Raw genomic sequence first — 16,351 nt, 5'->3', positions numbered from 1 at the left:
TTGGGAGACGCTCAGTTTGTTCTAGGGATTCAAATCATAAGGAATCAAAAGAACAAAACACTAGCCCTATCTCAGGCAACTTACATCGGCAAAATGCTTGTCATATATTTAATGTAGAATTCCAAGAAAGGTTTACTACCTTCCAGGCACGAAATCTCTCTGTCTAAGGAACAATGTCCTAAGACACCTCAAGACGTTGAGGATATGAGACTAATTCCCTATGCTTCAGCAATGGGCAGCCTAATGTATATCATCTGGTGTACTAGGTCTGACATTTGCTATGTAGTAGGAATTGTCAGTAGGTATCAATCAAATTTAGGATATGATCACTAGATTGTCGTTAAGGGAGTCCTCAAGTATCTTAGGAGAACGAGGAACTATATGCTTGTGTATGACACTAAGGATTTAATCCTTACAGGATACACTGACTCTGACTTCCAAAGTGATAAGGATTCAAGGAAATCAACTTCGAGATCAGTGTTCACTCTTAATGGAGGAGCTGTAGTATGACGAAGCATCAAACAAGGATGCACTGCAGACTCCACAATGGAGGCTGAATATGTTGCCGCTTGTGAAGCAGCAAAAGAGACGGTGTGGCTTATGAAGTTCTTAATTGATTTAGAAGTTGTTCCAAACATGACTTTGCCCATCACACTTTATTGTGATAACAATGGTGCTGGGAGACTTGTACAATATATTCTAGGGCAAGTGGGAGACTTGTAAACGTTGTAGTGTATGCCCTAGTTTATTGTATTTGTACTTTATTGTACATCCCATTGTTGCTTTTTGATTTTGTACACCCCACTAGAGTTTAGTTCAAGTGGAAGTTTGTTTGGTTTTATGCCCTAAACTCGTGGTTTGTAAACATAAAACGAATATTTATTCAATAAAGTTATTGATATTTCTCTTAGAATTGTACTAACTCAAATCCAATAAACTAACATCCGAAGTTATGTCATGTAACTGGAACAGTATATAAAACGTAAACAGTATATACTTAATATAGAGCGTATATATTTGATATACAGTGTATATTCGATACACAGGTGAATAATGTTCTAATAATAACCTAAAACTTCTATAGTTAATAGGTAAGGTTGGGTATCTTATCCTGGTAACCAGGGTTCAAAATGTCGAGAGATATGTCGACATGCTCGACGTCGACATAGGGGGGAAAATTCCCCATGTCGTCGACATGTCTTTTTTTTTTCCTCTTCTTCTTTTAAGGTTATTTTATTTGCATCATCTTCCTACTATGCCACTACAGTATATAATTTCTCACAACCTTGATGATTGTAATCTTAGTCTGTTCAATGAAACATTCGCATTTTGTATAAAGTATAACTAATAAGATTTTGAATTTGCTTTATTGATAATTTCTAATTCAATCTAGTCCTAGTTACACAATTGAACAATATATGTGAAATATTGACATATATATAGATTGAAATAATCTTAGAATTTTTAAAAAATAAATTATTATTATATATAAATAGTGGTGAAACATGAAGTAGAAAAGGCAACTTAATTAATACCAAAAAGATGATCTCAGAGGATCTAGTGCACTATCTTTATAACTTTGATATAAATTACAATAGTTCTCCCAGGTCATCCTAGACTGAAAGTTTTGAAGTAGTTGCTCAAATGAGTAGGATATGAAGCACATATGAATCCCATTGGTAGATAATATGGATGAATGATACAATCACGAGGTTGAGGTGTTTGAAAATTGTGTAAATTTGATTGGAAAGTTGGATTGATGATTGATTTGAAAATGTGTTTGAAAAATGTGTAAATTCAAATTTGAAAAGAGAAGTAGGTAAAAAGTAAACAAGTACGAGTTAATTAGAATTTAGAAATGTGTTTGGAAACCAAGTCGGTAATGATCTCATTTCCTAATGAATCCTATTATGAAAAACAATAAAGTAGTCAAAAATTTACAATTAAAGTTTACTTTACATATTCAAATAATTTCCATCAATCTTCATTAAAGGAAAAAAAAATCTTTTTTTTTTCGATATTTCCATCGACATCGACATTTTCATAAGTAAAATTGTCATATTCTTACATTTAATGGTTAAAGGTGATCAATTATAGGCTAATTAAGCTACAATTCAAGTTTTATTTGCTAATTCAAAAAATTTCCATCAATTTCCACAATTTCCATTATTTTTTCCGAAATATCCATCGACATCGACATCGACATGTCCGTAAAATCGGGACCTCGACATTTTCATCAACATCGACATTTTGAACACTGTTGGTAACACTATGGATACGACCCACTTTGTAATAATTACAAATGACTTGAACTAGGTCGTTCATGTGGAGGCATGCGAGTGGGGGTATCCTGTACAATGAGTTTGTATAAGATCTGACCGCGAAATAATTAATTTTTAGGTATAACACTGTTAGCTAATAGATTAATATTTCAATAGGATGACCAGGTAACTCAATCTCAATCCTGAGTGAGTTATGGACTCCTACCCGTTAGGGCTCGTACTTTGATTTGTATGAGTGAGAGTGGCCCGAGTCGCTGACTCAATATTCCTACCATTTTGGGGACGAGACCGAGTGGGGAGCTGGGAACATAACTACACAAGATAGAATTCACCTCTTCCTGACTTTAGGGTAAGTAGATGAGTGTTCTCTTAAGTGGTGACTCCAAGACTTGAACAAGGGACCCCACCCTGTCACTGGCCCGAGAGAGACTTTCGGTTATTGGTTGGACCATAATCGGGTTATTCATTAGATGATCAGCGATACTTAAGGTCCAATATGTAACACAGGGGCAAAACGGTAATTTGACCCAGTTGTGGTTACGAACACTCGTGAAGGATTGACTTGCTGTAAATGGTCAAAATTCGTGGACGCAAAATATTCTACAATGAGAAGAGTACAACTGTGGGTCTTTAGTGGAGTGATCGACAATTAACGATTATTGATTAATATGGTTAATGAGTTTAATCAATTAATCTTGTATCGTTGGAGCTTCTGATCTGTAGGTCCATTAGGTCCTCTTGCTAGCTCGTAAAGGATAGTTAAGAATATTTAGTCTTAAAGAGAATTTGAATTATTCAAAATTTTTAAAGGGAATTAAAGTTCATTGTATGATATGCAATTAATATAATGCATGTTGATACATTATGATAGGAGGTTAATTTTGAATTGGATTCAAAATTATGAGAGAGATGGATATTAGAATTTGATTCTAATATGGTTGATTAGTTTAAGTTTAATTTAATTAAATATTATTTTAATTAAATTAATGTGATATGTTAATTTGGTTAAATTAAATTAAATTAAATTAGATTTAATTTAATTTAATTAATAATTATTTTTGTAATTAATTAAATTAGATTTAATTAATGATTAATTTAATTAGAATTGTTTTAATTAAATAAAAGAAAAAATGGGAGATAACCTCCCAATGGTGGGAAGTGGGGAAGTGGTGATTTGACCTGACTCCTTCTTTCTTATAAAAGGGAGGTTCTCCCCTTCCTTGGTTTTGGTAGATTGAGTTTCCAAAACTCCAACGAGAAAACCTCTCTCAATCTCTTGATTTCCCGCTCAATTTTAAGACGGTTCCCACAAACCGAATTCTTAATATCCAGAGGATAACGATGAAGGGTTTTTGGTGGCGTTGGTGTCAACATTGAATTGAATAACTGTCTTCAAAGGTATGTTTCACTACTTCCTTTTAATCATGATTATGTCTTTTCTTTGTTCTAATTCCAAAACAAGATCGAAGCACACGCGTTCACGCGCTTTCGTTGCGGGATCCGATCCCTTCAAACCTACACTCGATCAAAGTCAAATTCGTGTTACTCACCCTATCTAAACATGAGACCAACAAGCTCGAACCTCTTCGAACTCGATTCTGCAGGGTTTTTTTTTTTTCAAATAATAAGTATATGTTTAGTGATATGGAGTATATGTTAGGTATATGCTTCTTTTAATTAAATCAAGTTTTTGTCTTTAATTTCTTTGTTTAACACCTTGAACAATAAATGAACTCAAAATCTTATGGAGTATATGTTGGGTAATAAGGTATATATAAGGAAGGACCATCACCTTAATAAGGTATATGCTCAAGGTAAAGGTAATAAGGTATTTATGGTGGCGCGCCCCTGCCACCATAATCGTCTTCCTTCCTAGTCGGCCCTTAAGCCTATATAAGGAAGGATCATCACCTTCACCAAGTAAGTGAAAAACCTGTCACTAATACTTAAGATTCATTTTCCTATTTTCTACTCTGATCATTGACTTGAGCGTCAGAGGTTATTAGGTGGGACACCGCACCAGCATTGTGTTATTTGGTTGCAGGCTCATATATTTGCTTTCAGACGAAGCTACTCGTCCAAAAGACACGTTAACCTCTCCAAAATTCACCGTCAACATAATGTAGTAACATATTGGGGTATATTATTATCATACTGTAAGTTAAATAAAAATTATAATATTATATAATCTTCTAGTTAGTATATAACACAATATATATATATATATATATATATATATATATATGGTAAACTGTTGGAGAAGTATATGTGTATCATAATGTATATTAGAAGATTAAAATAAAAGATATATATAGTATATACCGATAAAAAGTATATATTATATAACATTTTGAAAAAGTATACTAGACGAAATTGTACGGCCACTGTAAAAAAGATAGAAAAAATTATAACTAATCTCCACCGGAAAAGTTAAGGGTGGTAGAAGAAAAGTGAAATTAATCTCGCCAGAAAATTGAAATTAGCCCCAATATCAAAAACCACAGAATAAACCACTGAAAATTTGAAAAATGAACTTATAGAGAAGAATTTTCTGGCGAATAATCTAGCGGTGTTGAAAATTCCTTGAATAGGGAGAAAGCCATCGGTATTGAGGAAGCTTACGGTGAAGAAGAATGTTGAGAAATCTTAAATGTGGAGAAATTATAAAGAAATCTTTGATTAGGGAAAATTTCAAAATAAAATTAAAAAGGAAGGTTTGGGAAAAATTTAAATGTTAAACCAAATTTCAAATTTTGATGGGAAGTTATTTTGGAAAAGTTTGAAAAGATCTTGGTATTAAAAATATGTGTCAACAAAATATGGTAAGATTTGATTCACATTAAATATAATTATTCAAATGCAAAATAAAGTATTAATTATTAAATTAATTAGCATTAATTAAGGGCAATTTGAGAACAAAATATTATAATTTAAATCAAGAAATCTAGATTCATAAATATTTAACATAATAGTTATTTATGGAATATTGAGTATAATTTGACTTACTATGTCAAAAACTCTAAATTAAACATCTATAATGTAGTCTAGCTTGAACATCTATTAATGTAAACCTCTATTTATCTTAAACATACATTTTATAATTGAAATATTTGTATATAGTCGATAGTGTAATGGATCTTACAAATTACTCATGTCCAGACATGGCAAGAGTAAATTTAGAAAATCGATCTACAAATATTTTTAGCAAAGATTATTGAAAAAAGATAACACGAGTGTACTTAGATATCTAAAATGATGGGTTGCACCAATCTGAAGATAAAGATAATGAAAATTGAATTTTTTTTATACAAATGATTCAAAATCCACGAAACGATATTCAATATAATAAGAATTTATTGTTTTAAAGAAAGCAGGAGAGGATGCATATAAACAGCAATAAAATTTTTGGGAAGAGTATATTTCTAATAGTGTTGGTTTCTCGAAACTAATGGTTAATTAAAAAATAATAATATTCCTCCCCTTTTTGTTTCTTAGCCCATGTTTTATTTTTTAGTTTCTTAAAAAACACGAAAAGAAAAATTAATTACCCTCTTACATTCTCATCTCTTTCTCTCTTCCCCTATTTCATCTTCATCAAAAAATTATAAAGGTTCTCTTCACGCTGTCTTCGTCTATTTCGATTATAACTGATCGTCTATCAATGTATATCACGTGGTACAGAGAGAGAGAAGGATTGTCTTATTGAATAATGAGAATAATAGACTTTTACAATTTAATGGGTCAATACTGCTAAGTATATAAATACAGTGATGATTAGTTTGTTAATAACAAACCAACTAACTACCATGATTGTAGTAACATATTATATTACAGTAAAAAATTATAGTTAGGTCTAATACTCTCCGTGAAGATGGAGTGTAAAGATAAAAAACACCCATCTTGGACATAAGAAAACACAGGGTAGTAGAACCCAAGGCCTTGGTAAACATGTATGCTAACTGAGAACTAGACCGAACATGCAGTAGCTTTAAAAAACCATCAGTAACTTTGTCACGTACAAAGTTGTTGGGTGTGTTGTCCTAAACTCATAGTTTGTATTTATGTAAAAACAAATGTATATTCAATAAAGTTTTATTCAATAAATTTGTTGTTGAATTCATAGCATTGCAGTGTCAAAAATCTAATAAACTAAACATTCAAGGTTATTATCATGTAACCGGGACAGTATATATACTGGTATATATTTGATATACTAGGCATATATTTGATATACCCCTGATATATGAGTGGATAATGTCCCTTGAATAACCTAAAGGGTCTATAGTATATGGATAAGACTGGATACCTTATCCTGGAAACACTATGGATACTGCCCACTCTGTAAATGTTACAGACGACTCGATACGGGTCGTTCGTGTCCAGACATGCGAGTGGGAGTATCCTATACAATGAGTTTGTATAAGACCGGACCGTGAAATAGACAATCTTTAGATGTAACACCATTAACTAACATATTGCTATTTCTTAGGATGACCAGGCAACTCATTCTCAATCATAAATGAGTTATGGCCTCCTGCCCGTAAGGGCTTGTCCTTTGATCTGTATGGGTGAGAGTGGCTCGAAACGTCGACTCAATTATATTTCTACCATTCTGGGGACGAGACCGAGTGGGGAGCTGGGAACATAACTTCACAAGATGGAATTCACTTCTCCCCAACTTTAGGGAGTAGATGAGTGTTCTCTTAAATGCTGACTCCGGGACTTGAACAAGGGGCCCCACCCTCTCACTGGTCCGAGAGGGACTTTCGGTTATTGGTTGGACCATAACCGGGTTGTTCATTAGAGGAGCAGTGGTATTTAAGGAGCAAGATGTAACATAAGGGTACAACGGTAATTTGACCATCTGTGGTTACGAACACTCGTGAAGGATTGACTTGCCATTAATAGTTGTATATCCGTGGACACGAAAATATTATGCAGTGAGAAGAGTGTAGCTGCGGGTCTTTAGTGGAGTGACTCTAATTAATGAATATTGATTAACTCGGTCAATGACTTTGACCGATTAATCTCGTATCGTTGGAGCTTATAATTTTTAGGTCCATTAGGTCCTCTTGCTAGCTCATAAAGGGTAAAACGAGGATCAAGTTTTTGGAAGAATTTGAACTGTTCAAATTGTTCAAGGGAATATATGTATATTGATACATTATAATATATAGTTAATTATAAATTAAAACTATATATAATGAGAGAAATTATTTGAATGAGATTCAAATAAAATTAATATGAATAAGATTCATATTAAAACTATAGGTTATATGAGAGAAATGTCATAGAATATGATTCTATTTTTGCAATAAATAATTAAGTGTTAATTATTTATTTGATATATATATATATTAATTGTTAAATTTATTAATAATTAATTATTATTAAGTAATTAATATGATTAATTAATTAAATATATATTAATTATTATTATTTATTTAATAATATTAATATAATTATAATTAATAACTCCCCTGCAAAAATGTAGGGGAGTGGGGAGTTAAGTGACGTGGGGTAACTCCCCACGTCACAAGTTTTTGTTTTAGTTTTTTGCAGAAAGGTTCTGCAAGATACAGAACAGAAAAACTTTCAAGCAATTTCTCTCAAGCTCTCCCTTCTCCATTCTCTATGGATCCATATTGAACGCTCCCTACAAGTGAGTTCTCAGTACCCAGAGGATAGCACCGAAGGTCTATTGGTGGTGTTCGTTGGTTTAATCCATTGAAGAAGTGTTCTTCAAAGGTAAAAGAAAAGTTTTTTCCCTTGTATTTTAATTATTGGATGTTTGATTTTGATTCTCAAAATATTCATGAACGATGATCCGCTTCCGCTCTAGGATTCACATCCCATCAAAAGTGACAATCAATCTCAATGTGTTTAGTACGCTCGTGAAACGTTGAATTAGAAGCAATCGAGATAGCTGCTTGATTGTCACAGTAAACCACAGCTGGTGGAGAGAAAGATACATGTAAGTCTGAAAGTAACTGATGAAACCAGATCAACTCACTAGTAACACCAGCTAAGGCACGATATTCAGCCTCGGCAGATGATTGAGAAACTGTGTGGGCTGCTTCTTAGACTTCTTGGAAATTAAAGAATCTCCCAAGAAAATAAAAAAACCAATAACTGAGCGATGGGTATTTAATCACGATCCCCAATCAGCATCAACAAAAGCCCGAAGCTGAAAAGTTGTAACAACCGAAAAATTATATAAATATATATATATAAATTATTATTTTTTTTAGTTGTTTTCTTTTATTTTCTCAAAGATAAAAATTTTTGTTTTAGAAATTATTTTTAAAAGATAATTTGTTCTTAGAATTTAAAAAAAAAAAGTAAGAGTTTTATTAAATCTTCATCTTTTTATGTTAATCCTTTTTTAAAAAGGATTCATTAAGGTTTGTTATAAAAGCCCTTAAACCCTATGTTTTATTTTTCTTAAACTACTAGACCTAGTTTTATCTCAAAGAGAAAAAGAAAAGAAAAGAAGAAGAGTTTTGGTATTTTTTCTCAAAGATCGTTAAGTTTTTCTTCCTCATTGTTTTAGTTTTATTTTTCTTGATCTGTAGTTCTTTAATTCAGTTTATTGGGAAAAGTTTTGAGATCTTTGTTTTTATAATAAAAGATTTTAAGGATTTTTTACCCTAAAAATTTTCCAGAATTTTTGGTTTGAATCTTTTTGTTTATGAGTTTGTTTTTGGGCTATTTTGAGACCCTTTTTGCATAAAAAGTTAACCTATTTGTATCGTATAAATTATAGTTTGTTGTTATGATACATGCAAAATTATATGTTTTTACCAGGTTTTAAAGGTTTTTTTATACAGTTTTCAGATCTAATTTTTCTCTAAAAATCAGTAAATTGTTAATTTTTTATGGAAAATTATTGGAAGTTTTATTTTAGAAAACAGAAAATTTTCCAGATTTAAAATTCCCAAATCTTCAATTGATTATAAGGCTTTTAAACTTGTTCTGTTGAGAAACATTTTGTAAATTTAATCCGTATTAATTTATACCGATTCTTGTATTTTTAAAGGTTGTTATTGTTGATTTTAGAGAGTTTTTAACCTAGTTTTCAGATCTGGTTTTGTAGCCTCAAATCCATACTTTCCTAATTATTTTACATAAAAAATGTTTTGAATGGGAAAATTGGGTAGATAAGATTTGGTTAGTAATTGGTTGAGTTTTAAATCCTTGGATAGGATTTAAAATTATTTATAGGCCTTTAAGTTGACAACTACCAAAGAGGAAGTTAATTATATTCGTAGGATTACTGAAAGAGGTAAGTAATTTGTCATATCCCTTCGAAAAAGTATTGTAAGTAATTTACCATATCCCTTCGCAAAGTGTTGTAAGTGATTTACCATATCCTTCGAAAACTATTGTGAGTGATTTACCATATTCCTTCAAAAACTAAAATGTATTTTGGATTTGATATGAAGATTTGAAATTGATATCTTCCCTATGAAATTGAAGTTTTATTATGGATTTGAAAACTAATTTGGCAATTAATATTATGTTTATTTGCAAGGTATTTAAAGTATTCTTATATGATTTGATAAAGTTTTGTTTAAATTTATTTAAAGGTTTGAAATTGATATTTTGTTTATTTGTGAAATATTTGAAATCATATTTTGGAGGATTGATAAAGTTTGTTTTAAAAATTAGTTCAATGTTTTGAATTAATTTAATATTGAAAGTAAGTATTTCTTTTACATTTTATTTGAAAGATATTTTGATTGATTTGATACGGCTATTCAGATATGCCATGATTTTGTTTTGAGGAACGTTTTGCTTATTTGGGGTAGTAGCCTAATTTGGAATTGATGGATTTCTGTTCTGGCTTATTTTTGGGAGGACACTTTTGTGGTTTGAAATTCCTTGGGAATGAAGATTCATGTGTGTGTTATTCACTCACATGGTCTCACACTTAAGTAACCGTTTTGTTTGTTCTCGTCGATATTATTTCGACAACTCTGTTCTGGTCAATATTAATTCGACAACTTTGATAGAAGCTTCTGATTGATTGGTGTTACCGATGGGTAACCACATATGTTCTGTAGGCTACCCAAGTAATGCAACCTTCCACTCTGATTTTGAAAGTATGAATGAATGTAAGATTGTTTTGAATGTTTGAATGATTTAGTTATTCGAAAGTTTGAAAGTTGTACAAATGTTTTAGAAGGAATTTAGAAAGTTTTAATTGAAAAAAAAAATTGTTTTGAAGGATTTGAAGTTTGATCGAATGAAAGTTTGTTTCGAATAAATGAAAGTTTGTTTTGAAAGAATGAAAGTTTGTTTTGATTGACTGGAAATTTTATCTTATTTGAAGACTTTGTTTCTGAAAATTTAGTTTGTTTTGAAAGTTTTGAAAATTGTATTAAATATTTTAAAGGACTTTAAAAGTTTTGATCTGTTCGTATTTTTGTTTATGAATGTTTTGAAAGGAAAATGAATTTCGAAATTCGATATGGAAATTACTTATTGATTATTTTTGTACTCATCTTTGTTTTCTTAAATGTTTTTTAGATGAAGGATTGAATGATCGTTCTGGTAGAAAGTGAAGTTTAGCGTACCGGCATGAGTTTGAAAGTCATCTTCCTATTTAGTTAAGTTAGTTTAGAAAAATTCTATAAAGAAATTGCTTCCGCTGAATAATTTTAGTTCTTAAGGTTTCTTCAAAGTTACGTTTCCGCATTTTGTCAGAATGATCGTATTAGAAAATATGGGTTGTTACAAAAGTAGAGGATTTTCGTAACAGAATCCCTTGGTCACATGAACTTTTAAGATACCTCAATAGATGATGACAGCAGCCAAATGACTAGAACATGGGTGCTGAAAAAATTGACTGAGTCTATGCACAGAGAAGGAAATGTTCGAGCAAGATATCTGTAAATAAAGCAACCGACTAAGTAGGCACGATAAGAAGTTGCTTCTTTATCAAAAAGAGGATTACCAGATGATTGTGATAGTTTAAGATTTGGGTCCATTGGAAAAAAACAACGGGACCAGCTCCCAAAAAACTAGTATCTTCAAGTATCTGAAGATAGTACTTTCATTGAGATAAAAAATACCATGCTGAGAACGGGAGACTTCTAAACCCAATAAATATTTAACATTGCCCAAATCTTTAAGCTGAAAATGTGATCGAAGAATAGCCTTGACAGATGCAAGCTCATTTGGGGAAGGACCGATCAACATAATATCGTCAACATAGACCAATAAAGCAACAAAATCAAAACCATGCCCACGAGTAAAAAGAAAATAATATGCCTTGAACTTTTGAAAACTGGGAAATCAAATCATGAGAAGACTTCGTAAACCACTGACAAGACGTTTGTTTTAAACCATAAATCGGCCGGTTCAACTTACAAACAAGAGACTCCCCCTGACGAATAGAAGGTTTATAACCAAGTGGTAAGGACATATAAACATCCTCAAATAAATCTCCATGGAGAAAGGCGTTGTTGACATCGATTTGGGCTAGAGGCCAATCAAAAGAATCAGATAAGGTCAATAAGATTTTAACAGTTACAATTTTGGCAACCGGAGAAAAAGTATCTATAAAGTCTGTACCTTCTTGTTGGTTGTAAAATTTTACCAGAAGACGTGTCTTGTAACGATCCACCATGCCATCAACTTTATATTTAACTCGATACCCATTGTAGTCAATAGCATGTTGTCCAGAAGGAAGAGGAACAAGAGACCAAATGTTGATTTGTTCCATGACAACAAGTTCGTCATCCATAGTGTTCCGCCACTATGGGTACTGAACAACCTGATGAAAATAAACTGGTTTAAATTCAGTAGAGACATTAAGAATAAACCAACGATGATCAAGAGACAAATAAGCATATGAGAGAACATCCATCAAAGAATAAGGCGCAGAGGATGGAGCAGAAATATCTTTTAAGAAATTGCAATGATAATCTCTCAAATAGGAAGAAAGGTGCCTGGACCGTTAAGGTCGAAAAGGCAGACCAACAGGAGCATCTGGTACAACACCATGTATAATAGTAGAATCTGGTGAAATATAAAACAGAGTTGGATCAACATTAGGCATGGCTGGGTCAATAATATGCATGACTGGTACAATGTCAGTAGGTTGAGTTGTAGCAAGATCAGAATCTGAAGCAACAATGGTAGGACACTCACAGCCAGCAACATCAGCAGCAATGGGAACAAGCGCAACAGCCAAAGGATCAGTAGCAGTAAGAGTGGGCAAAGTAGCAGATGAAGGCCCTTTGGATATAAAAGCAGGCAGTATAAATTCAGACAAAAAATCAGCAATTGAAGTACTATCAGTCTGAACCACACTATGAAAAGGGAACAAATCTTCAAAAAATAGAACATCACGTGAAACAAAAAATCGTTTCTAGGTAATATCATAAATTTTATACCCCTTAATACCAGCTGGATATCCCATAAAAACACAGGGTCGAACTCTCGGATCAAATTTCGTGCGATGTAATGGCAAAGTAGAAGTATAAGCAAGACATCCAAATGTGCGTAAAGAAGCATAATCAAAGTCTTTTTTAAACAAAAGATTATAAGGTGATGCATTGGAGAGCAATGACATAGGTGTACGATTAATCGAATGAGCAGCAGTAAGTACACAATTACTCCAAAAATGGGAAGGGACCCAAGACTGAAAAAAGAGAGCTCAAGCAACATTAAGAAGATGTTGGTGTTTTTGTTCGACAACCAAGTTCTGTTGAGGTTGATCAACACAAGAAAACTGATGTAAAGTCCCTTTAAAAGCAAAGAAATCAGTGAATCGAAGCTCGAGAACGTTGTCAGAACGAAATATCTTGATAAGCTTAGAAAATTGTGTCTCGATCATCTTAAATCAAGGGACCATGGTTAATGCATCAGATTTACACCGCATGAGATACACCCAAGTAAAACGAGAGAAATCATTCACTAATGTTAAAAAATATGTATAACCATTCGAAGTAAGGGTATTAAAAGGACCCCAAACATCACAATGTAATATATAAAAAACAAAAGTAGCAACATGATTATTTGCAGAAAAAGAAAGGCGACGTTGCTTAGCCAATGGACATATATGGCAAACAAAAGAAAACAACCACCAGTAATATGTAAAGATTGTTTAACAAAGCAAGTCGAGCAGGAGAGAAATGTCCCAACCATTTATGCCAAGTATCTATAGAAGCATGTCAAGCAAAAATTGAAACATCCTTAGGAGCAGAATTGAAAGCAAATGAAGTGAAGGAGTGTAAAGTCAACCCACGCAATCAGCCTTGCCCATCATGTTGAAGCAAGACACTCACAGACAGAAGATTATAAGTGAATTGAGGAACAAATAGCACGTTATGGAATATAAAGTCTCCTGATAATTGAACAGTTTCAATAAGTTCACGGGAATTCGAGATAATGTAGGCAAGACAACAATAATATTAGTAGTAGGGTGCAGATCCAGAAAAAGAAACTTTTGATGGCAAATATGACTAGAAGCGAATCAATTATCCAAGAACTAAAGCCATTAAAAGCAATTGAAGAGAACATTGAAAAAAATGTACCTGCAACATAAGACACATTAAGATGAGATTGTAGCATCTCCAAAAAATACAGGCTAACTATTGGATGGCTGAGAATTTCGGTAGGATGAGGCAACAAAATTCTTCTCCAGAGCTTGATTAATCATGCTTGTAGCAGTAGAATTAGAATGTGTTGTATTCGACCGAGCAGCACTGAAATTATTGCAGTTTCCAAGTGGATATCCGTATAATTTGTAGTATTTATCAATGACATGGCCTCGAAGTCCACAGTGTGTGCAATAGGAACAATTATCCCTTTTTTCGAAATTGATTAGCGTTTTTCTTCTTTGAAGCTTCAACAGCAGCCATGACCATAAATTCAAGAGAAAAATTACTTGTGCCAACAATACGTTGACGTTCTTCTTGAATAAGTAAGGAAAATACCTTGTTTATCGGAGGAATTGGATCCATGAGGAGAATTTGAGCCCTAATAGTGGCATATGATTCGTTATGGCCCATGATAAAGATCCTGACGTACTCTGAGAAAAGAAATTCTAACAGTGACTTTGATCCGTCGCATTTGAAGTCAATTGATGGTCAATACTCCATGAGTTCTTGCCGTCTTCAATTGTGTAATAAAGCTCAATCGACATCGTACCTTGTACACTGGTAACCAATTCCTTACGAAGCTTAAATATCTGTGGGCCATTGCTTTGTTGAAAACGCCCATTGAGTTTATCCCAAATGTCTTTGGCAGAACCAATGTATACGATGCTTGCGACTATTTCTTTGGAAACGGAATTTATAATCCATGATGCCACAATTGTTGGGAAATTGAAGACCCTGAATAATTTCCCCTTCCACAAAAATATCCAAACACAACCAAAATGTATGAGGATTCCCCTAATGACTTGGCGCTCCCACCCAAGTCTGTTGCCACACTAGAAACAGAACCCGCACCCTTCAATGCACTAATTCGCCTATGCGACTTCACCAGCTCGCCTGAACGTCTGACAGCTGAGATATGAACTCGATGGCCTATCAAATTCTTGTTTCCCTTTTCTGTACTTCTCAACTGTTTTACTTGAGCTGATGGCAGATTCTTCTGATCTGTTCTGGCCATCATTGCTGTTGATCCTCTAAAGTCTCGCCCTGAACTATCTGCAGCTACTCTGTGCATCATCTGTCTCAGTGAACCCTTGGCAACCCCAAACTCTGACACATAAACAGAAGATCTCTTGTGGCCTGTTGCCACCACCCTGGATTCCCTCTTGAGCTTCCAGCAACCCCCATTAAACTCACTGTTGTAGCCATCGTCATCTAGCTTCCCTGCGGATAACAAATTAAATCTGAAGCTAGGAAGATACCTAACACCTCGTAGCACCAACTCGTCCCCTTTGCCTGTCTTCAAACAAACATCTCTAATTCCTCTCACCTTGGAGATACTCTCATTCCCCATCTTCACTGAGCCATAATCACCTACAGTAAGAGATGAGAACAAACGTCTGTCTGAAGCAACGTGCGCTGATGCTGCAGTGTCAACCACCCAATGGTCTACAGATATGTTCCTCTGAACACAAGCCAGAAACTCTTCAATCCGTTCTTCTTCTGTTACAACATTTGCAGTAGTGTTCCCCTTCTCAACCACCCACTGGTATATAGCTCTGATACCATTTGTTGGGAAATTGAAGACCCTGAATAATTTCCCCTTCCACAAAAATATCCAAACACAACCAAAATATATGAAAATAGGAAGAAAATTGTAAAAGCACAAGAATAACGACACAGCAAATTATACTGGTTCACCACTAAGGGCTACGTCCAGTCTTCCACTCATATGTAGGTAATTCACTAATAATTGTTTAAAGATTAGAATACAAAACTCTCCCAAAAAATATCCCCTAGAGGTCCCAACAAAAGCCCTCTAGCTTCTAAGTATTATAACACACTATACTTAGGTACAGGAATGAAAAATACTCACTAAACCCACTGGATATAGAATCCTTTTCAACACTGCCCACAACCACTCAAGTCCCTTTTATTTGGATTCTGTACAAATGAAACATTAACATAAAGGCTCTATTTATAAGAGGCCAAATATCCTAATTCTTATAGGAAAACAATATTGTAATCCTTATAAGACAACAATATCCTACTCCCGGTAGGAATTTGTAATACTGTTGAAAAATCCTTTTCTTCATAGGATATGTGTATCCTATTTTGGTTCCATAATCCCAACAACAATATTATTATTACATTTCCATGTTGCAAGTAGATTTCCTTCGGGTTTCTTGATGGTGCCATCAACAAAACGTGTTTTGTTCTTTCCAGAAAGCACGATGAACATAGATCTACGCTAAGAATTGTAATTACTTGCTCCTATTAGTTGCTGAGTGACCAAGACAGTGGTTGGTGCAGTTGAATGATGAATTAGATAGGGAGTAAGCTGAGATTCTATAAGTTGTTGAGAAGAATCTATGACCTTCGTCTCTATATCTTTTCCAACTGCACTTTTGTTTCCTTTGCCATAACAAAAGTCAAATAAAATCTCTATACTATTGTCTC

Source organism: Momordica charantia (assembly GCF_013281855.1).
Source record: "Momordica charantia cultivar OHB3-1 chromosome 9 unlocalized genomic scaffold, Mcharantia_2.0 BLBB01000009.1, whole genome shotgun sequence".
NCBI classification, from domain to species: Eukaryota; Viridiplantae; Streptophyta; class Magnoliopsida; order Cucurbitales; family Cucurbitaceae; genus Momordica; species Momordica charantia.
Note: the sequence above shows the minus strand (reverse complement) of the source record.